Below are 25,849 nucleotides of genomic sequence, written 5' to 3'. Positions count from 1 at the left end.
TGCATGAATTTCACCTAGTTTGCAATCTAGATTATTATTTATTTTTTTGAAGCTTTATATGTGAGCGATCTTTGGTGTGGCTTCTTTCTCTCTTTTCTGCACCTGTCTCACTTCCTAGGTGTGGGAACTCTTGTAATTTCAAAACCGTAGCTGTTACGGCCCAGTTTCTTTATACGTTAAGGGTGTGCAGAACCACCTAGGGCTGAAGCAGGCTTTTCTCAGCAGCAAAACGCAGAAATGATCCAGAGCTCCACCCTTCAAGTGATCGGGGTTTACAGTTCATCCTGTCAACCACAGCTGATAAGAGAAGCAAGTGCACTTTGTAAAGAGCCTGCAAAACAACCCCTCTTTGTGAGGAGCTGCAAGAAACGGGCTGAGGCTGAGCGTCTATAAAGAAAACACCAATTTCTTTAAACCTTAGTCAGTATTTAGACCTTTGACACATACAAGGATACCCCTTGTTGGCTTTTTAACCTCTGTGGGAAGGCAAAAGAATATTGTGTGCCAGATTTGTACCGTCTGAGAGCCCTTTTAGTGTGCTGGGCAAGGAGCTGGGCTCGCATGTTCGGCCTGTGCAAGGAACTGGGGAGAACGTAGATAATGTTCTGCTTGAGGCTGGCACTTGCTCATATGGAGAACATCATGTGGGCTGCTTTTCCTATGCCCTTGCACAGTTCTCACCTGGGGGGGAACTGCTCTGAGGTGATGGGATCCCTTCAATCCAGTGGGAGCAGAACTGGGACCGCCAGCAGATGCTCACTTCTGCAGCATGTAAAGCCAGCGTGATCGATTCCTCCATTCTGAGCACGTGATGCTCTTGGGAATGGCTAGCTTCAAAACCCCTGGCGCTATTTATGCTAACCAAGCTTTTACTCAAACTTAAGGCCCAGCTTGAAATTCCTGAGCTTGGGTGCGGCTGCGTGTAGCAGGCGTAGATGGGGACACTGGGGCTGCGAGGGGCAGCGCTGGCGACAAGGGCTCCTGGCTTTGTGCGGGGAAGGATGCTTATTTTTGTCCTCTCCTTCCCTGGGCACATCCTCAGAGCCATAGATGCAGCCTGGGTCCTGCCACGCTGTGATTTCCCATTCTGTGCTGTGCTCTGGCTCCTTTTCAGCACATGGCAGTGGCTTGAATGTCACGGTTTGGGGACCCTTCGTGGGAGTCCCATGATGACAGTATCGCTGCTCAGAGCTCTCTGTATCACCCGTAGAAAGGAGAAAGGCCCTTTTAGGACATGCAGTGTCTCATCCTCCAGTAGGCGTTTTAAAATAGGTCAGAGAGTTGCATTCTAAAAATGCTGATGGCTCGTTGTACTCGTTGCCTGCCGTACCTCTGAGCGCTGCGGTGTATGAGGCAGGTAGCTCGGGGGAGCTTCTCCTACTCACCTCAGATCTGGGGATGCACCAAATCCTCTGGTGAAAGCACTGGATTCTCACAGCTTTCCTGAGTCCCCTTCCTTTTAGCAATTGTTTGCTTGGGCTGGGCGAGGGGAAACAAACAAAAAAAAGCCATCTGATTAAGTGCGTTTCCAGGGGAATTTGATGAAACAGTGGAAGTATTGAGGTCTGATTTACTTACCAATGTACTTCTGGTAAATTGTCCGGGCTGTAGAAGAGCTGTTTAAACTGGCAGTCTATGTGTTCTGGCTTCCTGTCATATAACCAGCGATGGCCATTCTCTATCTCTTTCATCTCGTTTGAGACACAGGTTAAACAATAACTGTACTTCCATGCTTTCTTTCCATCTTGCCATCCGTGCTCTTTGGACCTGCTATAAAGCCAATTTATTTCACCCTTACCACCGGTGTTACTGCCTTAAAGTCACTCTTTTTCCTACATCTAGTCTAGCATCAGTGAAGTCACGAAGTGGCAAATGACGTGTCCATTTATCATCCCAGGTTTAAAAAAAACAAAAAGAGAAAAAATTGCTGATGGGATAGAAGTAAAGTCCTATTTGGGGAAAAAATGACCAATTCAGAAGATTGCTGAAGCAGTACACAGGTGTACTTTCTGAAAAGGAAATAATTCCTCCTCCAACAGTCTTTTGTGATTCCAATTAAAGTATAAGAGGCATGGCACGTGGTATATTGTGCCTACCTTGAAGTATATGACATAGAGCTGCAAACGTCTCCTTGATCTCTGCCTTTAGCTATGGGACTGTGAGCAAGTCAAGTGGCAAATACACGTTGTGTACAAGTGTTTTGTGCTTTTGTTCTCTTCTTTTTCCATAAAATTATTTCACACATGTAATTTAAATGGATACTGGGGGAGGAAAATAATTACTATTTGTATTGTTTGTGTTTTGGGGGCAGGAAGAGTTGCCTGGGTTTACCCCGAAGCATTGTCTCCTCCTCGTACGAGCTTGATGTACGTAGTTACGGTGCGTCTGTCCGCAGCACCCCCATGATGTAAAGTCATGGCGTTGCATGGCTTTACAGATGGCAGCAGATGGAAGGAAAACCAAATGCAAAAGGTTAAGACACAGGCTGGCCAACTGGCTTCTTCAGGAGTTACAGCACCGCTTTGGGCTACTTCCTGCCAGTAGGGCTTTGAGCTGGGAGTTCTCTGAATGTAAGTTTCACAAAAGTATTTTATATGACGGCTCTTTTGATGGTGTGCGTTTCTTAGGGCTTTTATTGTATTCATGAAACAGGAGCTGGAGTGAGAAATACCTTTCACTTGAACTGGTGCCTTGCTGCAAATGTTCTTTCTCCTCATCTACCTATAGAAACCTTTGTATAACATGAAATACATTATTGTTTCTTTAGCATAAAGAATTTCCAATATATTTTCTGCACTTGCACATTACATTATCTGCTGATTTTAAGATATGAGTGCCTTGGCCACTTAACTCAAACTCCTCTGTAGGGAGGGGAGAAGTGATTTCTTTTGTAAAAAATTGATTTATTTTCCCAGCTATCTGTAAGTGAACATTACGCGGTTTCACCAGCAAGTTTAATTTAAAGGCTTTGTGCCAGGATGAATCTATCATTTGCCTTTAGTAGGTATTTCAAGAATGTCTTACTTCAGTCTTGCTGTGGAGAAGCTACCTCAGAGCTGAGTGTCGACTTGTGCCCATCTGTAATTCAGACTTGCTTGGGATGAAGGATAAACTGGTTTCCTCCACCAGCAAGCAGGGAAGAGTAGATCCTTCTGTCCCAGTAAATCCAGTTTGTACTACTAAAGCTACTGGGTTTGTTTCAGCTCAAGGCCCTGTTCCTTTGTCGTATGTGTTTGGGGCCATTGCTGAGCTCTGTAACTCTCTCTGTTGAGGTAGAGGGAAAAAAAAATGAAGCCGGGCTTATAATATATCCTTTGCTTATTATAGTTCATTAAGCTGCTCACCTGAGTCTGAACTCAGACGTTTCTTCACAATAAAAGATAAATTTAACAGCTGCAAAGACCAGGGAGTACATAGCACAAAAAGGAATTAGCAGCCAATGGGCACATAAGAATTTGAAATGCAGTATTTATGAGTTCATTAAAATGAATAAGACACTCAATTATAAAACATCCATTAAATTTTGCAGTTCTTCTGGAAATAGAACAATTTCCATGTCCTTATCCTTTCAGGAACACCTCCATCAAGGCGAATTTTAGTATCGTTTCCTTTGCTAACCACAGAATGTGTTAACTCTTATTGTAGCCCAGGTTTGTCTGCGTTTTATTTAGTAAAACGTTGTTTTTAGTAGACCATTGTTTTCGATAAACTGGAAGACTTCGTCATAGTATGTACTGGCTAAAAGTTGTTTTAATTGAGAGTGAGTAAATCAGTGTATCACTGAAATAATGACTCTGTAGTTAAGGTCAAAAGGCAGATATTCAAATACTGATTAAATTTTAGAAAACCAGACAAAGCATTTATTTAAAAACAAAGCATATCAAGGGAAACTTAAGCTCAGGAACTCGAGAAACAATTTTGGGAAAGGGAATGTTGGTTCATAAAAAGGAAGTGTCACATTTTTCTTTCCTATTCAGAAATATGTTATATATCCATTATAACACAGAAATGTAGTTTTCAGGCTACAGATTTGTTGCTCTTGTGGAAGTTTAAATGACTTTAGGCTTAATTTCCAACATGAATCTCTGTTGTTGTTTTTACCCAGTATCGTGCTTTGTTCAAATAATCTCTCTAATAAAGGATTTCCTGGAGATGGTTTGAAGCACTTGACTCTTGGCACTTTTTGCTGAAATGAGAATTTGCGGTAGGAATACTGGGTTTCTGTGCAGGAGTGGGGTGGAGGAAGAAGATAAAGACGTGAAACGAAGACCCTGGAGTGATTGTTTAGTACAGATTTGCTGAGGGCTGTACCGAACGGCACTTTTAATGGATGTGGTCACTGCTAATTTTTTTTCCCACAAATGTTTGATTCAGTTGTATTGCTGGACTGCCCAGGAGAGCTAACTTTCCTGCTGAAACCGCAAAATGCTAACCACAACTTAGAACTCACATCCCTGTTTGGCCTTGCTGTTGTGCTCGTCTTCGGTCCCGCTTGGGAATAAGATGCGAGTTCAATTTCAGCCTTGCTTCTGTGGCATTGCAACAGATGATAATGGGAAAGCTCTGGGAGCTGAGCTAAGAGGGGCAGCCTGGAAATGGATGGTGATAATGCTGCATAACCCTTCATTTAAACCATCCGCTTTCTGATAATCAAACTGCTGAGGTTCTTTGGTAAAATGCATGCATGTTGTGGGGGTGTGTTAAGGTGTTTGGTCTTTCTGGTAAGCTTCAAGCTTCTGGGGATGAGAAAACTATGCAAAAATCTGTGTCACACAAAGGAGACTTCTCCCACTCCTATCCGTAGAGAAAAATGTCAGAAATTGAGCCAAATGTGCCTCAAAGACTTAAATAATGAGATTTAAGCATGGCTGAGCCTCCAGTTCCTAATTTTGGGTGGGAAAGTGAGGGTGTCTAGTACATCTTAACATTAGCTTAGTATAAATTAGTCCTGCACAATCACCAAAATCTTCCTTGGGTAGCCTTACAGAAAGCCAGGGAAGTTGTGAAGGGAGGATGGAGGGGAGGACTGCAGCACCAGTGATAGCAATTGTATCACAGTTATATTGATTTAATAAAAAAAAATCTTTTATAATTTCATGCCTCATTGAATTTCTCATCGTTGCATCAGCCCTACATGTCTTGGTAATAAGGTGACAGGTAAAAATTGCAGTCTCTTACCTTACAAATTCTTTTCCTATGCAATTTTTGACTTTCTCAGTAGCAGAGATAATAATTAAAAAGGCTGTACGAAACGCACAAGAAGCAGCAGAAGTCTCCTCCACTATTAAACCAGTGCCAAAAAGAATGAAAGAATGGGAACAGAACTACTTTTCCTGTCTGGCTTTAATCCCTAGCTCCCTTGCTCATGTTCATGCTGTCTAAACAAGATTTTGAAGACATTTGTATGAGCAAAATTAAGCTGATGCTGTATCTTGATGAAGCTGTAGCCTGGCAGTGTTGGACTGCTGTCTCTCCTTTCATATCTGGGAGCACTGGCAATCATATTAAATGCAACTTGGTGTGTACGTGGGAACTAACTTTTGGATTCCTCTGTATTTTTTTTTTCACCCTCTGTTTCCATTCCTTAATGATATCTCTTAAAGCCTGTCTTTTTTTTTTTTTTTTTTTTTTTTTTCCTTCTTCCTTCCTACAGTAACCTTGTTCGTCTCCTGTCGATCTTTGCTTTCCCTGGCCGCTGTCAAGACTGATGAGAGATGGAGTCCTAAAACATCTGCGATCCTGAAGATGCCGGGCACATGCAGATGAGCAGTAGGGAGGTAGTGTGTTTTGTCTTCCACCCCAATAAGAAGCAGCTGCTTCAGGACTTGGGAGGGGGGTGAAGGCTGGATAGGGGGAAGAAAGCTTAGGCTCATTGAGTTCCTCTATCAGGAAGGCAGTTTTGCTGATGGGATAGTTGGAAATCAAAATGTGGGGATTTCATTCAGAAGGGCTGAGGAGGTGAGGGTAGGGCTGGGAATGGCTTTTTCTTCAGGAAGAAAAAGGCAAAAAAGCTCAGATTCCTCCAAGGCTTTTCTGGAAGCCAGCAAGAAGAACACAACCGTTATATTCTTCTGTGTAGGCTGCCTTTAAAGGGAGGCAGACGGTCATAGGCAGCGTTTGAATTCTAGGTTCAATAAAGGCACTTCCTCCAGTTAGACAAAGCAAAACAGTGTCAATTTTTAGCATTAAACAGTATCTAAATGCTTTAGTGACTTGTCATCAAGTGACTCACTGCACTGTCATAGTAGGACTTCTGGCTTTCACATGGAAGTGGTAGTTGCTGAAACAGCATCCTGCCAGCTCGTGGTAACAATCTCCCCTCCCAAAACTTGTTTCTGATTTACTCATCATGAAGAGGGGTTTTGGAGGGCCAGGGCAGGAGAAAAAAAAAAAAAAGGCAAGTGTAGGTTTAAAGTTCAGATATCTCATTACCAATTTTTGTTGACTTTCAAGTGTCAGCTTTTTCATTTGGTCTGTGTTTGGTCTCTGAAATGTGTCCATGAGTTGCAAAAGAAAAACATTCAGAAATGGTGAGCTGGCCTTATTTGTAAGAGTCCAGTCATTGTCTTAGTCCAACCAAAAATATCTTTTCTTGTATGCTATGACCAATTTTTAAAGTTATTGACTGTTTAAAAAAATGCAAATGTTGAAATGATCTCAGCTTGAGTTTTCTTCATCTCCTGCAGCTGATTATGGGTTTGTCAGGATCATGATTTCTTTTTCTTTAAATAAAAACATCAGATTTATTTTAGATGCCCCTTGCTTTTTTAGCAACCAGTCCTTTTGTAATACTAGGTACATCCTGCAAGAGCCCTTCCTGTCATCTGATCCAATACTTATTCATCCTGGGACTTAGTCCAAATGCCACCAACAGTGCTTGTGAGAGCTGGTTGTTGTTGTTGTTTCTTTTTTGTCACTTCAGAAAAATGTGGTTACATGCTGACCTGTGGCATAAATGCATCAGGGAGATAGTGGTGATAGAGATTAAAAGAATCTTATCCAAGCGGCAAGTGGCTTTATGCTCTTAACATCATACTTACTTCTGTCATCAAGCTTCATGTTTAATATTACAGTGCATGTCTTGAGTATCTGCTGATGTTCAGTTGCTCTCTGAATCCCTCCCTGTTATTTTGGCTCAGTATCCAGGAGCAGTGACTTCAGCAAGGTGATCTCATCCTACTTGCAGTGTAGCTGTGTTTGCTTTTGAAGACTTGAGATCATAAAATCTGTTCTACCTGTACCTCATATAGGCATAGGTAAATCCCCTCACATGTGTGATTTCTGGTCTGTCTTCCTCCTTTACTGTGAATTCATGAACTTTGCTGGTGGGGCTCTTATAAATAATTTTCTTTTCACTGGGATATCAATGGGATGAGCAGTAGAAGGCTTCTACAGCTTAACTTGTGCGAGCTTCAGCATAAAAACTGTTTGGCCTCTCTGTAAGAGCTGTGATCCTACATTTTCTAATGAACTAACCCTACAAATTCAGAAGGAAAAAAATCTGTGGTTGACTTTGCATTCTTCGTGATTAACAGATTAGAAGCTTGTGTTTGCCTTTTTTTTTTTTCCCCATATTATCACAAAACTGTAATGTGAGGATGTGGCTGTTGGCAGCTGTTTCCCTTTTGATGTGGTCAACTAAAAATGAATATTAGAAGCATAACTCTGAAACTGCATTTTCTTGGAGACTGAGGGCATGATGAAAGGACAGGACAGTTCCCTCTCCGCTTGCTGGAAGTGTGCTTGAGTTTTTGTGGGGGGCTGTGATAAGGGGGTGAAGCTTGACACAGCTCAGCACATTTAGGCATGCTGCCATCCAACGGCAAGGGTGCTTTTCCCTTTCAGCACTTGGATGTGAGCTGACCTGACAGAAACTGAACAGCAACATGAGTGAATCAGAGAATCAGAGCATGATTTGGGTTGGAAGGGGCCTTAAAGCCCATCTAATTCCACCCCCCTAAGCCCAGCCCCACCCAGCCTGGCCTTGGGCACTGCCAGGGTTGGGGCACCCCCAGCTCCTCTGGGCAGCCTGGGCCAGGGCCTCAGCTCCCTCAGAGGGAAGAATTTCTTCCCAAGGCCTCCCCAAAGCTTCCCCCCGCTGGTGCCCCTCGTCCTGTCCCCCCAGCCCTGACAAAGAGTCCCTCCCCAGCTTTCCTGCCCCCCCTGCAGGCCCTGGCAGGCCGCTGGCAGCTCTCCCTGGGGCCTTCTCTTTCCCAGGCCCAACAACCTGAATGTGGTTGTAGTGTAGTATTAAAGATCCTGGAGCTGTCTGTGGGTTTGAAACCTTGATGTAAGATGGCTTTCAGGATAGCCTCATGGCTGTAAGATCTGTAGATCTGGTGGCTTCTCAGGATTAGTTCACAAGTAACTGCCTTTTTACTCTCGAAAGAGCTCTCTTCTATTGGGGCACCTGCTGTGTATAGCTTTTTATTTTTGTTATTTTGTTCTTAACTTCCTCTATGCTTGAGGTTTCTGAACCTGTCCCACCTGCCCATCCAACTCCTGCTGGTCCTGCTTACGCTCAGTAGACGAAAGTCCTTGGTACAAAATGGATCTTGACTTTCTGACTGCTTTTCTGTCTTTAATAAATACATTTGGGAGAAGGAGCTTGACAGAAAATCACAACTGGAACATGTATTTCTCCCTGCTCCCCTTGCGCTTTTCTTTTGTTTGGATCCTTCTTAGATTGATGGAAGCACAATGCTTGTAATCCCTACCATTTGGGTATGAAGGGACCTTAAAGATCATCTACTTCCATCCCCTGCCATGGGCAGGGACACCTTCCACTAGACCAGGTTGCTGAAAGCCAGGGAAGCAGGGACTTCCAGGCTTTGACTAGGGAATGCTTTCCAAATGCACATGTTGGTATAGCAGAGCGTTTGAGGGGTTTCCCATAATTTGCCTGTATAGGATCTCATGAGCATTGTATGCTTTCTAGTAATCAGGTGATTCAGAAATGAAAGGATGCTTTCCACAACAGGTTATAAGCTTTCATCTGGGACCAGGTGTCTTGTTGGTGTCCAGCTGAAACGTTACTTTTAATCCAAGACAGAATTAAGTTGCTAATACTGCTGCCAGTCTAACTGACGTTATTAAATAATCCTGATGGTGTCCTCTGCTCCTTCCACCTTGCAGTCCTTTGGTTCGTAACTGAAGTGGTGTAGTGCAGGAGTCATCTCTTGTATAAACGAATCTGGCTTGTTCACTGAGGTGCTGACATTCTCTGTCACCTTCCACCTTAAAGCTGCCCATAAAGCCTCCCAGGGAGAATAAAACAACTATGCTGGAGAGGTAAAGTGCTTTCTTCTGTAGTGCAGGTGTAAAGGGCAACAGACAAGCAGCAGGCCCAGGGGGAACAGGAAAACACAAATCTGAATAGCCTGAAATACATACAGAGACTGGCAATATTTGTGCTTTGGAATCCATAGCCAGGATGCAAGCAAGGTGAAAAAATTTCAGGAAATGTGCAGCAGTTATTTGGTAAGATCTGCTGAACGTGAAGGAACAACAACAAGAAGTCTGGTCTTCTTTTTGGTAACCTGGGGACATAACTCTGTTAGTAGCCTGTGGGTTTCAGTGGGAACATTCAGGGACTGTCTTAGCAGCACTTTGAGCACCTAACCTTGAGAACAAAAGTGGAGTGTTTCATGTGGTTGCATACTAAAAGATGTGGGTAGGCATCTAGTGGGAATCCAGAAAGCGCGTGGGTGCTTGATTCCCTCGGAAGCTGCTGGGATTTGGCACATAAGCTGGTAAAGTATTTTTAAAAACTCTTAAATATCTTTCTGAAAAATGGGTCTGATGTTGTTAATCGGTGTGAGGGGTGAGGACTTTTTTTTTTTTTCTTTTTTTTTTCTGAAGTAATTACCATCTTTGATCCTTGTTAGTTTTTAGTAGGATGAAATTAAGGAAAAGCAAAAGGAATGACTGGGGCCTAGTGAAATTGAGTCAAAAGGAAGATAAAAACCTATATACATGTAGTTTTATAAAGTGAGGAGGGCAGGACTGTTTATGGCCTTCTGAAAGGTACATGTGACAAGGAATGGAGGGTGTGGAAGAAGGAAACCCTTTTGGTCTCTGCTCTGTGCAGGCAGGTAGCTCCACACATGGCCTCATCTGAAAGGACTTCACTGACCTTATGTCCGTGCTTGGGGTGTTTCAGGGACGTGCTAGTGAGAAACTAAACTGCTTTAGTACTTCAGGCAGGGTAAAACATGTAAAGTGCAGTTGTTGGCACCCCTGACTGGATGACATCTGTCAGTCTCATCACAGCAGCTTGCACAAAAGTTGTTTTCTGTGCTAGCCAGCCTCTCTGATGAGGAGGAGCTCAGACAGGAGCCACCGCTGCCTTAGTCCTCACTTGCTCCTGTCCCAAACTTACACTGTCAGTGCTTGGATCTGCACCCTGTGCCAAAGGGGAGCTGGCTGCCATGGTGACCCACTTTAATCTTGACGATCTCTTTGTGGTATCTGAAACCTCCTGCAAGGGCCTGCCAGGAAGGAATGGGCAGGGTGGCAGCCATGCCAGGGCACAGGGTGGTGTGAGGGGAGCACAGGCCCAGCGGGTAGTCCCAACAGTCTGCCTTGGGACTGCTCCCCTGAGACATTAGGGACTTGCTTTTTATATCCATTAGGATATAGAAATTGTATCCATTTGGGTATAATCCATTAGGGGGTGCACCTTGGGGGGTGCTTAGTGAGAAAGGTGTAAAAAGGGCTTTATCAACTCAAGAGACCTAGCAGAGAATTGCTTGTATTGGTGTTAAATGCTGAAGATACTACGGATATTCCTACACCAAACACACTCTTTGTAGCCAGTAGGTCAGAAATATAAAAGTAAAATTAGACCAAATAGCTAAGTTAGATGTTAGTAAGTCACCAGGGCTGAGTGGCACTCAACCAAGAGTCCTGAGGAACTTGAATGTGAAACTACAGGGCTGCTGCCCAAGCTGTATCATTGATCACTGCAGACCGCCTCTGTGCCAGAGGACTGGGTCATTGCCAGTGTAATTCCCATCTATAAAAAGGACTCTGGAGGGGATCCTGGGAACTGCACACTAAAGAGTCATACTACCATTTTTTAGGAACGGAAAAGTCAGAAATAAGGAACACAGGGATAAATGTTTGCTGCTGCGAAAGAGTCATTGTGGCTTCCAAAAACGAAAATCCTGCTGCACTACTCCCATGAAGTTCTGTGGAAAGAAAGGGGTTAAAATGGATGCAGTATATTTAGATTTTCAGAAGACTTTTGCCAAGATGTGAAGCTGCTACAAGGTTTGAGGAAAGGTTGTCTTAGAGTTTGAAAGCCACATGAATAAAAGGAAGTAAAATACTGGGTATAATGTCGCTTTTCAGGATGGAAAAGGAAACGTCACCATGCAGCAGCAACCAGAAAAGCTACCGTCCTCATCAGAGACAGGATGAATGGTGTAATTTTGCTATGGTATAAATGCTTAATGCACCCACATCTCGTGTGCTGTGCAGTTCTGGTCTGTACGTCTGAAGAAGGGTACAACGGAGTAACAGAAAAGCAGCTGAAAGGGTCAAAGAGATGGGCTGCATTCCAAGGAGAGGCAAAAAAAAGCTGGAATTCATCTGTCAGTGAGGAGGAGGAGGAACCTGGGTAGGGTTTAAAGGATGAAGTCAGCACATAGAGCTGAGTGTGAAACTTGTCCATCAGATCCCATGTGGTTACAACCAGGGGAAATTTGGATAAAACAAGGAGGGGATTGATTTTAAAATAGATGGAAGAGCATGCTAGTTTTTTGAAGAATTCGTGCAACATGGGCTCGGAATAGGTAGAATTTGGTCACAGGCTTTGCAGCTCTTACCTGTGCAAGGCAAACACCACCTGCATTGCCTTTGTAAGAGTCTGTGTGACCTTCCTTTCCCCAGAGCTCTCTTCTGCAGCTTTTTGGAGGAAGTGATTATCCAGGTGGCTGGCAAGCGTTCGACACTCCCTTGTGTGTGCGCTGAGTTTTTTTTAATTATAAGCGACTTAACCCTCATAGAAGTGTTTTCATTTTTTTAATGCTGCCTTCAGCAGGGTGTGCATGTGAACTCTATTTTAATTAAGGGCGAGGAATCTGCTTTACATAACTCTATCCCAGATTCTCATGAGAGAGTGAAAACAGCCCCGAGGGACTGATGAAGAGGCCAGCAGAATCGGTTGCCTCACAGATGGGAGGCCTGATTTTCATCTCTTAGGTCCTCTCTAGCTGTGGGACTCACCCCGGGCTGGCTGACAGCCAGGGAGGTTGAACTGCAGCTTGATTTATTTATTTATTTATATTTTTTTTCAGTGCTAAATTGTGGTTCTGGGTAGCTTCAGGTGTGGTGGGGTGTAGCTCTGCTGGAGGTTGTTGTCCTTGTAGTGGGGATGGCCAAATGGGATATGAATTGACCTTTAGGTCCCTTCAGCTATGGTATGATGCCAGCTCAGAAGATTTCTGCCACTGTTCCCAGTGTATTTTATTTTAACACTCAGTCTGCCCATCTCCTACAGAGTGAGAGCTCCTTGTGTGAGAGCAGACACTGCAACTAAACCCACCTGTGGTCACAGTCCTGCCTTTGGGACAGATGCTTACCGCTGTGACTTGGGGCAGAGGTGCCTGTTGTGGTAAAGCATCATCTGCATCAATCAGGGGGGTTGCTTTGGATTTAGTGGGATTGGGTCAGGGTAGTTCTCTGAATCTCTGAAAATGGAAAATAAATCATACTGGAAGTCAAAAACGAACCTTTTAGAAGTGGTTGTGTTTTCATACTTTTAAAAAAATGCTATAACCAAATCTTGATTTCAGTTGTAAAGCCTGAAAGGGACAGGGAGCAGATGAGAAAAATGTTTCTCTGCCAGTAAGGAGGGAAAATCCAGGGTGTCTGCATGGTCTTTTATTTATTTTCTCTCTTAAGAAGAAAGAAGTGATAAGAGTGGCGAAACTCGATTGTTGCAGTACTGGAAGCAGGGCATGTAAATTAAAGAGGATCTCTTTCACTCTGCACAAAGGGAAATATGAAAAAAAAATCTGCAAGCTCTGTAAAGATGCTAATGAATCTTATGAGTCAAACTTGGCATGTCATTAACGTCTACTTTTCTTTATGGAGGCTGAAGGGAGCATCCCTTTTGGAAAGGTAAACTGGGAGGTAGCTTTCCAACGTTGTTATCAAAATTTCAGTGTGATGTTGAAGAAGTTAAGCCATTGATGGACAGCACAGTTGTGACCTTGTGGTGTCCTCCTGAACCTGGTGGCGGCTGGCAATTATTTTTTTTTGGAAGCAAAAACCCTGGAGAGTTTTGCCATGTCTCTTCATTGCATCCAGCGATACAAAGGGCAGATACCTTTCATTTTTGCTGCGATAATCCAAACTAAAATAATGATGGCATTGAGATCTCTAAAGGATTTCTGTTGGCAGAATATAGAGGTATAATACAACCAAGGAGGCATCTAAAGACAGTGTCTAGAAATTTGGACTCCTATTGTGCGAAATAAGTCCTCATCTTATGTGGATCAATGGCATTCAACTCTTCTTGTTTTACCGAAGTGCTTATTGAAGTGTTTAGGGCTTAAAACCAATGGAAAGTAACTGGAGATGCTGGGGCCTTGTAGTTGCACTCAGCTGATGGGTGTCTGCCGTCAGCCTCCCGTGAAAGGAGGAAACAATTTGGAGGAGCAAATTGAAATGAGGAGACATTTCTTCTCAGAAAGAGAGGCCAGGCATTGGGACGGGTTGCCCAGGGAGGTGGTGGGGTCACTGTCCCTGGGGGTGTTCAAGGAGGGGTTGGATGTGGTGCTTGGGGACATGGTTTGGTGGGTGACATTGGTGGTAGGGGGTGGGTGGACCAGATGATCTTGGAGGGCTTTTCCAGCCTTGATGATTCTGTGATTCTATGATTTTATGAGCAGATCAGCAAGCAGGTGGGGCAAAGACAAGCCAGTTGGAATAGATGTTCATCAGCTGTCCAGCAGAGCAGAGAAATGTGAACAAGCAGACAGAAAGGAATCCGATGGTGGTGTCTCAGCTTGGACGTGCTTTGTGAGGTGGGGTAGGCCTCACCATGTGCTTCACAGGGAGGGTAACAGAGATGCAGCCTAGTGTCAGGTCCAAATCTCTGTGTAACACCACTTGTATGCGATAGGGAATTGGAGCAAGTGTGGTAAGGGCTTAATAGTTTGAATCAGGACCATACTTGTGAGCTTCGTTCAAGAGGAAAGGAAAAAGCTAGCGCGGTGTGATGCAGCATGCAGTGACTCAGATGTGTTGGGGGGAGAGCGCAGGTGGCAGGCACTGCCTTTCTCCCTGATCAGGGGGATTGCACAGGAGATGGGTGCTGACAGCAGAGCGCTGCTGGCTCCTTCTCCGCTCTCTGAGCTGTTTCCATTCTGGGTGCAGGACCAGACCGAGCAGCTTCTGCCTGGCAGCCTGCCCCACCGCGTAGCTCCTCGCCTCGCTCTGCAGGCACTTTCAAAATTAGCAGAGGCACAGAGGGTGGCAATGCAAACCCCAGAACCAGAGCAGGGCAGGAATCGGGAAACTTGGACTGTGTCCCTCCTCTGCTGTAAACTTGTGGGGCCTTTCTCGACTCACTTTCTCAGTTTATACATGGGTAGCGGAGCTGTTGTTTGCTTTCAGGTATTCTGTGTTACCCTCCAGGTGTATTTTTCCCTTGGAGGAACACAGCAGAAGTTGTTCCTTCACCCACGGAGGTAACATTTTGTCACTGAGTCGTGTTTTACGGAGGCATCGTTTTCTGTGTGTTGCTTAAAATTTAGAAAAGGATCATGAAATTGCGTTGTGCCTTTCTCTTAAATTGCTTAAAATTTAGAAAAGGATCGTGAAATTGCGTTGTGCCTTTCTCTAGGCAGCAAGATTAGGCTTTAAAGAAAAAAAAAAAAAAGAGAAATATCCTTTTCTACAGACCCCCCTGCTCATTTTGTCTTCCGAAACTATTTCAGGGTATTTCTTTATTCAGAAAGTCTGTTAATTCTTTGTGTGGTACACAGCAGAATTCTCTGTGAAAGCAGCACAGGATAGAAGATGCTTTTATATGCAAGCCACAAGCGAAGAAAGAAGGACGTCCTGAGGAATAATGTGAAGTCTGATGCTTTCTGGACTGCCGCATGGCTGAGAAGTGATGGGTAAAGTGGGATTTTGCTTGCACAGATCTCCTAATCCTCAGCTCTTCGAGTTTTGCTTTGTTTTCTTTGGCTTCAGAGACAGCTGGTGTCTGGAGCCGAGGCACGCTGGTGCTCTGCTTAATGTCCCCGAAAGACCTGCAAACTTAGCCAAGCTTTCGGGCTCCGAAGAGATGAGCTGTGCAGCATGAATTGCAACTGGATGCCTCGAGTTCAGGGAGTCTGCAGCGGCTGCGACCTTTCGAAATCTTGTTCAAACTGTTTTTGTTGCACTCAGACAGGAATGTTGTGGTCTTTGTTCCTGCTCCTAAAAGGCAAGCCTCTCTGTGCAGGCTGCTTGCAGCTTTTATGGGTTGATATATATGGGTCGGGGAGGAAGCAGGCTTTAGGCTGTTAGATGTTTCCGAGCTGCTTGAAAAATCCTTCTGAATGCGCAAAGGAAGTTTTAAGATCCCAGCTGAATTTGGAAAAATAACTTTGGTCTTGATGAGGAACAGAAAAAATCCCCTGGACTTGAACCGCTTCCAACTTCTGGGCAGCCAAGCGAGCAGGAGGCTGACTCCTCTATGGAACGGACCTGTTTGGTGCTGGGCTCCCTGTTTAATTCTCAGCTTTCCTGAGCTCTGGGAAGAAACATCCAACGTTCAGTTACTGTTACTGAAATGTTGTTGTTTATCCAACGGGATAAAACTGCATTCAGGAGTTACAAATAAGGTGAAGATTTATACTGCCCCGTGAAATCATTTTGAGCATTCTTACGTGTTTTGATACCCCACCTGGCTGTCCTGATTGATTCTAGCTGATTTTTTGGGGCAGGCAGAATGAGAATGGTCATTCTTATTGTTGGTGGAGTTACACTAGGAAGAACCTTACACGTAAAAAAACCCTTATGCTTGAAACTGGATTTGTCAGAGTAGCCAAAATTTTGGCTTCTCTGACAACATTGCTGGAGCATAAGGACATTGTAGGTAGGTATAACCAGAAATTTTAGGAGAAGGCCTTGAGAACAGTCTGTTTGCCAGTAATCCTTTCATCCCTTCTCTTCCTCCCCCCTTTGCCTGCTGATATCAGCACTCAAGCACTTCAAGAGGCACTAAACTTGCATGACCAGGCTGCTGTGGATTCAGTTTTGGATGTAAAGCCTACAGGGAAACTGGCTTTAAAGCCAGCAGGTTGCTTTTTTGGCTGGCTGCGTCCATAGGTATGCAAAGGTTCTCCTGCTGTGAAGGGCTTCTCCTGGGGTGATGTTGTCATGCACATATGGGATTTGGAGCCTGCGCCCTGTGTGATGCCTGGTTGAGGATGGCAGCCCGTAGCGAGGGCTGACTGTGCCATTTCAGACCGCCTTGACTCACGCTATTTGCTTTGGAAATTGAAGTTCCAATTGCGTCTGATAACCGAGCTGTTACGTTATGCATTTAGCAGTCTTTTTTTTTTTTTTTTTAAGCTCTTTCCTTAATTACTTATGTAAATAATTTCAGAAGCCTTCGCGTTGATTCTGGAGAAGCTGGCATAGCAAATACCAGGAGGCTGGCAGCAGGTGCTGTAAGTAATCACTCTTCTAAATTAAGCAACACATTCCAAGGCAGTAGGTTAATTCCTGGGTAAATAGCCCGCACGCAGATTCTTAGAATCAGCTGGATCGTGACCCAGCAACTTAAGGCTGCCTGTAGCTGTAGTCACTTTGGATCGTCTCAATGAAGTTAAAAGCCCAGGGTATTTGGTGTTTCTCCCGAACTCTTTGCTGCTGTGGGTTTTCTAAAATAAGCCCAAGAGCTAGCAAAGTATTATTTGTGAGGTTTGTTCCACTTCCTTCTCCACCTTTGCGTGTGCAAGTGACTTTCTGCAAAACTATGTCTTCTAATTTCTGTGACAGAGTTCTCTTGGGATCCATAAGCAGTAACTTTCATCCTGCAGGACAGATTCTGCTCCTCATCCTGTTGTCTTTGCGTTTGCACAGCTCCAACCAGCAATGTTCTTGCTCAAGGTCACCCCCAAAAGCATGGCCTGTTCTTCAGGAGTCGCTCTGAGCTCTTGAAGCTGATGGGGTCTGTGGTGTAATCTGATTATTAAATGACTCTCATAGACCCTGCAGGACGCTTTCGAAATGGGTAAGATCTTCTGTTGCTGCATAGAGCCTGACTTCGGAGCACTTTATCTCTGTTGTGGGGTTGGAAGGTGTAAAACCTTCTTACAAACCCAAGTTGTCTTTAAAATACATTCTCCTGCATGAAGGTCATGCTAAAAATTAAGGGGGAAAGTGGAATTTGTGCTTAAAGGGAATCCCATGTGATGTGGAATAGAGCAGAAACGATACTTTTCCTTCAGGTAGGAAGGTGATAACTTAAATCAGAGCAAAAAGATGGATTTTTGATGCCTCCATGGGACAGGAGACCATGACTCATCCCTCCTCGGACTAACGGTTGGTGCCTTTTATGTCTGTGGATGTGCAGTCTAGTTATCTAACTGGTACTTGAAGTCATACAAACAGATCTGAAGCCACTTTTCCCAGTCAGCTTGTTTTTTTTTTTTTTTTTTTTTTTTTTTTCTCAGTCATCTCCAGAAAGAAATGGTCTCGCGATTGAAGCATGGTGTTGGGGTTTGGTCCTTTCCTGTTTTTTTTAAAAAAATATAATCCAAGTGACAAGCTTCTGAAGGTTGAGCTCAATTTTTAATGACAGTGTTATAGAATGGTTGGTATAAGGGTCCAAGAAAAAAAAAAGGTCCTTTAAAAAGTCCTCTTCAAGTGATACTGCAGTTCTGTGGGAGCTGGGACCAAAATACCTTTAAAAAAATGGTGAAAAGGAAATCATACCCACTGCTCAATACCGACTCCCTGCTCTTTACAGAGCTTCTGACAGTGCCGTGTAGGTTTAACAGATGGTCTGAATGCATACTGATGCATTCTGCTGGTCGGAGTTTGTTCTCTGTGACGCTGCGAGATGCCTGCAAGGCTTGGAAAGGGAGAGCAGGAGCTGGGCAGACAGTGATTTGGTGACAGGAGCACCAGAATGAGGTAATCTTGCACACATTTTCGGGGCAATCTTTACAGAAAGGGTCAGGATTTGACCTCATTTAAATAGCGTGGGGTCAGCAAAATCCTGCTTCCCAGATGATTCATTGCTGAGTGGGATGCAAAAACTGAAAGCGCCAGGTGATGCAGTGACCAGATATTCAGTAAATGTCTTTCAGGTTGGCTTTCTGAATGGACTCCTGGGAAAGAAAACAAAAAAGTGAACATCGTCTGCTCCTAATGACGGATTTTGGGAAGGAATATGTCATTTAAGAGTACTGCTCTGCATCTTTCCTACTAATGAGTGACTTAAACTCAGCCAATCCAAATATATTTATATATGTGTATATATATTTTTCTCCAGGCTAGGAAAAGAATTTGTAGTACTTTGTTATCAGAAGCAGAACGTGAAGGAAAAACAATCCAGCCCCTTACCAGAGATGTGAACGCTGTGTCAGGGCCCTTGGACGTGTTAGTAACAATGAAATGTTTCTCTACCAGCCCGTCCTCTGAAATAAAACGCGTCAAGCAAATTGTTGTGCTGTTAGATTGAGACTTGGCAATTAATGTCTGTGTGGCAATTTGATTCTGTTCTCTTAAAATACCCCTGGAGAACATCCCACTGTAGCCCTGGTCTGCTTCCAGGACTGGCCTGCGGATGCCTTGGACGCATTCGTGTTAAGCAGCAAGTTCTGGTGGTGTGGTCTGTGTAGTTGTTAGAAAGCTTTGAGACCTGGTTTGCTCTCTGAGGGCTTTCCATTTAGGAAAGATGAACTGATACCATCCCAGTTTTAACTCTGGAAGAGGAAGGGGAAATAAAAAGCTTCAGAGAGCCTGAATTTGTCTAGACTGCGGAGCTAGCTGTTTTTTTTTTGTTCTGGCTGGCCAGCAGGCCTTCTCATTTGGACTCTGACTGCTCCGCTGCTGCATTCCCTCATTGCATTGCATCCCTCTCTGAAAGCAAAACCACTTTTGGTTTTATGAGCTCTGCTCTCCCGTGGCTAGGTGGACAATGAGTGCCGTACTGACCAATGCACAGTCTCCTCTCTTTGTCCTTTCACATTGTTTGCAAAGCTTTCTGCAGCTTTTGTCTTAAAAATTACTGTTGAAGTTAAGGGTCCCTCTGTTTTTATGGCTTATAAAGCGTGCATGATAATGAGGGGACAATAGCTGTGTGAGCTGAGGTGCTGAAGTCTTTCTGGATGCCAAGCAGTAACAGTCCAGCTCCTCGGGCTCGATTTCCAGGGGCCAGCGATGATGAATTTCCTCGGTTTTCTGCTTGGCGGCGGCAGTGGTATCTGTGTGGCTGCTGCTTGTTATGCCGTAAGTAATAGTTTAATGGGCTTGTATGCAATAAATTGTAATTTTGTGTTGCTGTGTGGTTTTCAATAGCATGTCAGAATTCCTTATGCCTTTGAATTTCAAAGAGGCGGTGGTTTAAAAATGGGATCATGGTATCAAGGGTTTGTGAAGCGGAAGGCAGACAGGCTTTTGCCTGCTCCAAAGGTTTCCTAGCCAGAGAATGTAAGTCACGAATACAAAAACTATGTGATTTTTTATTTTTTTTTTCTTTGAGTTCTTCTTTTCTTCTCTTGCATTTGGATGGTTAGGTTGCCTTAAAGAAATGACTAGTTTCAGGGTAAAATACCAGCGTGACAACTAATCTGTGGAAGTCTTTGTCATTTGGTAACTCGGTGCTGCTCTTGCATTGGAACCTGCCCTGTCTCTGCAGCAGGGCCTGTGCTTCGTTTCACTCTTTTGTTCCAAAGTGAGTCGTATTTCAGTCCCTGAAGGATCCTCTGTCAAACTTTCCCCTGGCTATCTTCTGAAGTGGTGGTGTTGTCATTGTGCCAGGGAGCTGCTGTGACAACTGGAGTCTGAACTGAGTCCTTTCGTGTGGTGTCCCAGTTGCTGCATTGGTTATTTGAGGGGAAACTATCTGACTTAGGCTGTAGGTGTGGATCCTGTCACGTGCAAGCCCATGTGGTGTCCCTCCAGGGATCTGAATAAAGGATCCGTCACCTCCAGGAATCTAAATAAAGGATCCATTTAAGAACTGTGAAATCAGGGACTTAGATTTGGGTGGGATCCAGGCCCCTCCAGAGCAGCGATACCGTGTGAAGCCCTTGGCTCACAGCTTGCACGAACCTCCTGTTGCTTGGCTCACTGCGAGATAAAGGTCAGGTTGGGTCGAACAGGGCTGATAACCTCATTTCCCTTGAGGGAAATGTTCAACTCGGGCATATGGTTAGCAAATATTGACCAGATAAGAGTGTGGAAAGGGGATAAGAAAAGATCAGCACGCAGGTTTCCTGAGCATCCCTGCTGTTTGGGCACAAAGGCACCGTCCGACCTCGCTGCTGCCTGGCACCAAACCCCATCCACCTTCTCCCAGGGCATGCTGTGGGGGAGCAATAATTATTTTAGGGCTTCTTCTGAAGGTACCTGTGGGAGAAGATGACAATTTGGGAGGTGGTGGTACATATGCTGGAAAGGGGCTCTAAAAAAGCACTTCAGTTGTTGGTGTTACTTAGCTGATAACAGCAGGGAAGCCAACGTGGGGGATTACTGCACAATTTCAGTGATGTTGGGGGTGCAAATGCTTTTTATTTTTATTGCATTTAAATGCCTGGTTTGCTTGGCACTGAGTTGCTTTCGGAGCTATGTTTTAGGCTGTGTGCTTTTAAAATCAGTGTGCTAAAAACCCTGCTAATGTGGAATTGTCAGGATATACCCTGTATGTGTACACCTTTGGAAACCTCATCTTGGATGATGTCGGCTTATCCTCCACATTTTGCCAATTTTCAGAAGCTGTCAGGTAGTACTGTGTGGGAAGTGTTGGAGGGCATGACGGGATAAATCCTGAAATCCCAGTTTGGGCCAAACACCCACTGTTTTCAGTGGGCGGCTTGCAGGCATTCAGGTCAAGTTCCCCTTAGCTATCGCAGATGACCCTTCTGTCTTTATAAGTTAACGAGACTGACAATATTTTGTATTACGGATCAAACTGCAGGGTTACGGCCCTTAACGTTTATAGACATGGTTGGGTTTGTGATCAAGAAGCTGGTCAAATAAATAAAATCATTTCCAGGAGGTATTCTTTAGATTCTCAATAATGTTGGTGAACTGCCAGTGATCTGGAAATAGAAATTAGCTGGTGCTTTAGAGCAGTGCATAAAGAAGACTTGCATTCTGTAGGGAAATTCTACTCTTCTCAAAACTCTACTCTTCATAGAGGGAGAAAATAGAACTACTTTTATTTTAACATGGACATTTTCAGTTCTCTCAAAATACCAACACAACTTTATTGAAATAACTTTTGCCAGACATTTGATTTTTATTTCTGTATTTATTTTCAGGAGAATTTTGTCAGAATATTGCTTTCCAGCATAAGATTCTGAATTACATATATTTGAGGAGTTAATAGCTTAGACCTAGATACCTGTTGTTCCTGACTGGCACCACACAGTTGAGATCATACGCTCTTCTGGCTGCTTCTGTCCATGCGAGAAAGAGGAAAATGCTGTGTTTGTGTTGGCAACACCTCCCAGAACAACAAAAAAAAAACAATGTCCCAAGAGTTTTAAAGATTTTGGAGGCTCCCAAGCTCATGCTGTCTGTATTTTCTTCCCTCTCTGCTTCTCCTTAGGACATGGGCTGTGCTTATTCATACTTCGAGGAAGGGGAGCTCTTGTGTCACATCATCAGGGCTGCAAGAGGGGAAAAAGGGGTTTTCCATCCCTCTGTTCTCCTCCTGCCCTTTACCATCTGCTGCTGACTTTCCCATCACACCTGCATACAGTTTGCTCTGGGCTTTTGTTTGCTTTAAACCAAGAATGCATTCCTTCTGGTAACTGCAGTTGCAGAAGCACCTGCAAGGAATTTTTTCATGCTATGTGTTCTTTACCTGAGTTGTCTTTCATCTAAAGAGTTGGTTGACTTGTTGGAGGAAGGCAGAGCAAGTGACTGGTGCTGTTCCTTCCCCCCTCCAGAACCACAAAGTAGGCCAGCACAAGAACTGGGACAAGAGCTTACAGCTCCCAGCTACCAGGACTGTAGTGTAGATGCTAAAACTCAAAATGAGGGTGTTGTAGTGCTGATCCCAAGTCCTTCACTGATTTTTCTGCTCAAGGTTGTTGCTTATCATCAGTTTTCATGTATCTCCATCACTAGACTGGGGTCTTGATCACTGTTGATGGAAAATCCATTTGCTTCAGATAAGTTGAAGTGGGTGCTTCTCTCTTAGAAGCTCCCTGCCACTTTTTGTGGCTTGCAACTGCAGAACTGGTGAGGTTGGGACCTCTGGGGATCATCTTGTCCACCCTCCCTGCTCAAAGCTGTGGCAAGCTGGAACAGTTTGTTCTGGACCATGTCCAGTTGTGTTTTGAGCAGGTCCAAGGATAGCAACTCTACAGCCTCCTGGGGCAACCTCTTCCAGGTTCTGACTCCCTACAGTAAAAAAAAAAAGTTTTTTTTTTTTTTTTCTTTCATTTTTTGTTCTTCTTTGTACATTTAAACAGAATTTCCTGTATTGCAGTTTGTGCCCATTGCCTCTTGTCCTGTTGCTGCATACCACCAAGAAGAGCCTGGCTCCATCTTCTTTACGCCCCATATCAGGTATTTACACGTAGTGATAAGATCCTGAGCCCTGCTTTCTGCAGGCTGAGCAGCCCCAGCTCTCCCAGCTTCTCCTTACATGAAAGATGCTCCAGTCCTTTCATCATCTTTGTCTGTTAATATTTGACATTTTAATTCCTTGAAGCTCTGATACTTGCTCAAATACCAGCATGCTCCCCGTGCTGACCCTACAGCCCTCTCTGTGTCACTGTATAAAGTTGCTCATTGGCCAAAATCTGGGCAAGAAACGCTTTCCAGGAAGGAAGTACATGGGCTCAGTAGTTAGAGTGTAGTTGAAGAATGAGAGAAAAATCCTATTGTAATTAAATAGTATTGCAAAGTGATTTTTTTCTCCCACTAAACTGCGCCCCAGAGGAAATTGGGGCATCAACTGCAATTTTCTCAATGCTTTATTTATACGCCCTCCCCCAAACCCACACCCTAGGCATAGTCTCAACCTCTGGGCTAACAGATGGTGTTGGGGGGGGGGGAGGGGGAGGGCGGACAATTTGCATCTAAATAGCTGAAATAAAAAAGGGTCACATCCCACAGACCAGCCCCACTCACCTGCTGTTTAAATCCCCCTGAGAAACGAGCAAACACTCAATTTTTTAACGTCTGTGTCAGCTGTACTTACTCTCTGAAGTCCTATAAGAGCTGCAAGCACGTTTATCTTGCTGCATTGACTGCGTTCCGGCCCCAAAATGATGAAATTGTAAAGGTTTGGTTCTTTGAAGGTGGCTGACAGATGTGTCACTTTCTTGTTCAACTCTCCTATCACAGCAATTTCTGCTGTTGGCAGAAATAATAAGTAATTATTAGTAATCATAATTAGTGTTGTGCAAACAGTAGTGTTACAGACAGGGTTCAAGCCAGGTATTCCCTCCTCCTCAGCTTCGTATTCACATCATGAGCTAGACTTCAGAGTGCTCTTGCCAGAGGTCCTGTTGCCTTTCGCAACGAAATTCGGCGCTGGGTTTGTGCATGTGAGTTGGGGTTTGGCCCTACTGACCCAGCTTCGGCATGGTGCTGGTCCTGCAGGGCCGTGTCATGGTCATGTTGGGTGCTCGTGCTTAATCCTGCTTAAACGAAAGCCTTGCTGCCTCTGCTTGCAAGAGCTGCTTTGTCATGGTGTTGTCTTGGAGCATAAATGCCTCATAATGGTTCTTTGGGGCATGGGGAGGGAGGAGAAGCACTTGCCTCTCCTCTGCCCTGGGTCTACCCCTGTCCAGGCACGAGGAACTGAGCTTTTGTTTCTTCAGGCAGGGTTTTTCAGGGTCTAAGGCTGTACAGAGTGTGTAACGAGGAAAATGTTCACAATTCATGATTGTGACGTGCACTATGGCCACGCTGAAACCACCCTACCCGATTTCCCACTCGTGTTTGAGGGAGACAGGCTGTGGAGGAAGCAGGAGGGCCTTAGCCTGTTCATACTGCTGAATACCAAGATGAGCAAAACCTTCATCTACCCACCACTTGGTTGGACTTCTACACTCAAACACTAAAAATAAATACCACAAAGATATTCCAGGTGGTTCAGAAACTTCATTAGTCCTGTCTCTTGGCATCTTCTGCGTAGGCCAGAGGCGTTTGGAGATCAGTTTGGTAGCCTTCATGGCTCAGCGCCATAAGGAGATGACTGGGGACCCACCTCTGTGTGGTGACCTGATGGAAAAAAAAGCTTCTGTAGAGGAGAATTTCTATTTATCGAATTGGAAGACCTTGAATCTCTTGTTTCTGCAGCGCGAGCCTGTAGGGAAACGTGAAGAGGAAATATGCTCAAGGAGTGTGGCTTGGTTTTCTTCTCTCTCTTAATCCTTAAGTGCATTTCCATACAGTGAATGGTAGCGGCTGAATGACCCGTATGTGTGAGGTAAACATGGATTTGGGCAACAGCCTTATTTATGTGCCTCTGGGGCTTGGTTTATTTATTTATTTTTTAATTAATATGGATCCCAGTTAGTAGGAATGAGATCAGATGCAAGTATACTCACAGAAGTAACTAGGCAATGCATAATTCTGTATTATATGAATACCATATTAGATGAATACCACGGTATATGAACTCAGTGCTGTCTGCAATGCTTTATAGTTTTTTACAGCCTTTTTTTTTTCGGACTTTATATGACTTGAGGATAGTTGCTTTATGAATTGTCATACGATGCATAGTCACACCCTGGGAGTACACACGATAGGGTGAGTTACTTGGGTGGTGCAAGTTACGTGTATGCAGATAGATTATTTAGATGTATATATATGTATATATGTGTATCTCTACACACTCGGTGCTATATATCCTACCCCTTGGAGCCCTGCTCCTTCTGCCATCTTCTCCTGGACCCCAGTTCAGTGCCATGTGCAGGTAACTGGCTCTGTGCTGTCTCCTATGGCTGAAATGTTTGTTACGCAGCAGGGCCCCACAGAGCATGTGAGAGCAAATCTGGAAATGAAGGATGGGTTTTTGAAATATTTCTTCCCTCTCTCTCAAATAAATTCATGCAAACCGTGCAGCTGTAGAAAAGGCATATTTTCTTTTTCTCCTCCTTTGTCAAAAAGTTGGAAATGTGACAGAAGAAAGCCCTTGGAGATGATTTTTTTGCAGGGGTAAAGCATAAAACAAGGGTAAAAATTTCTAAAAAATAGACATTTTTAGTGGGGTAAAAAATGGAAAAATTGTATTTGCTGGCCTGAGTGGTGTTTTCTTACAACTCCCATTGCTTTATTATATTCTTAAAGTGGCTTAACAAGTGACTGATTGACATTGGAACATTTCTCTAATTTTCAGAGCTCTCCAGTTGGGAGAGGAGTACAGAAAGGACTGTTCTGGTGGTTTGTGGTGGTTTTACTTTTTATTTTTTGGGTGCGGAACTTAAAGGTTCAAAAAAAGAAGTGCTGGATTGGAACCACACCTAAAGCAATCTTCAGAATAATAGGACTACATGACTGATTTTTAATTAAAGTAGAAGTCTAACTAGATTATCCTTAGCATACATTCAGCTCTAGTTAGTTGTTATTGGTTTAATTGCCTCCTAAATTAGAGACTCCAATCTTCTAATTCACCCTTTCCCTTTGAGGACACTGGCATTAA

At 44.0% G+C, this 25,849-nt stretch overlaps 1 protein-coding gene across 3 annotated transcripts in view; it reads left to right on the top strand.

The window, feature by feature from the left end:
• The window catches only part of LOC118168997 (serine/threonine-protein kinase PAK 1), a 70,397-nt gene that overhangs the window by 2,088 nt on the left and 42,460 nt on the right, over window positions 1-25,849 (top strand). For 2 of the 3 annotated variants that reach the window (XM_035329878.1, XM_035329886.1), the window contains exon 2: window positions 5,654-5,777. The exons of the other annotated variant lie outside the window; for it this stretch is intronic. The gene's annotated coding sequence lies outside the window, so the exon portion shown is untranslated. The remainder of the gene's footprint in view (window positions 1-5,653; window positions 5,778-25,849) is intronic. 3 annotated transcript variants of the gene reach the window in all.

Source organism: Oxyura jamaicensis, chromosome 1, assembly GCF_011077185.1.
Source record: "Oxyura jamaicensis isolate SHBP4307 breed ruddy duck chromosome 1, BPBGC_Ojam_1.0, whole genome shotgun sequence".
NCBI classification, from domain to species: Eukaryota; Metazoa; Chordata; class Aves; order Anseriformes; family Anatidae; genus Oxyura; species Oxyura jamaicensis.
Note: the sequence above shows the minus strand (reverse complement) of the source record. Positions and strands in the feature narration are given on the sequence as shown.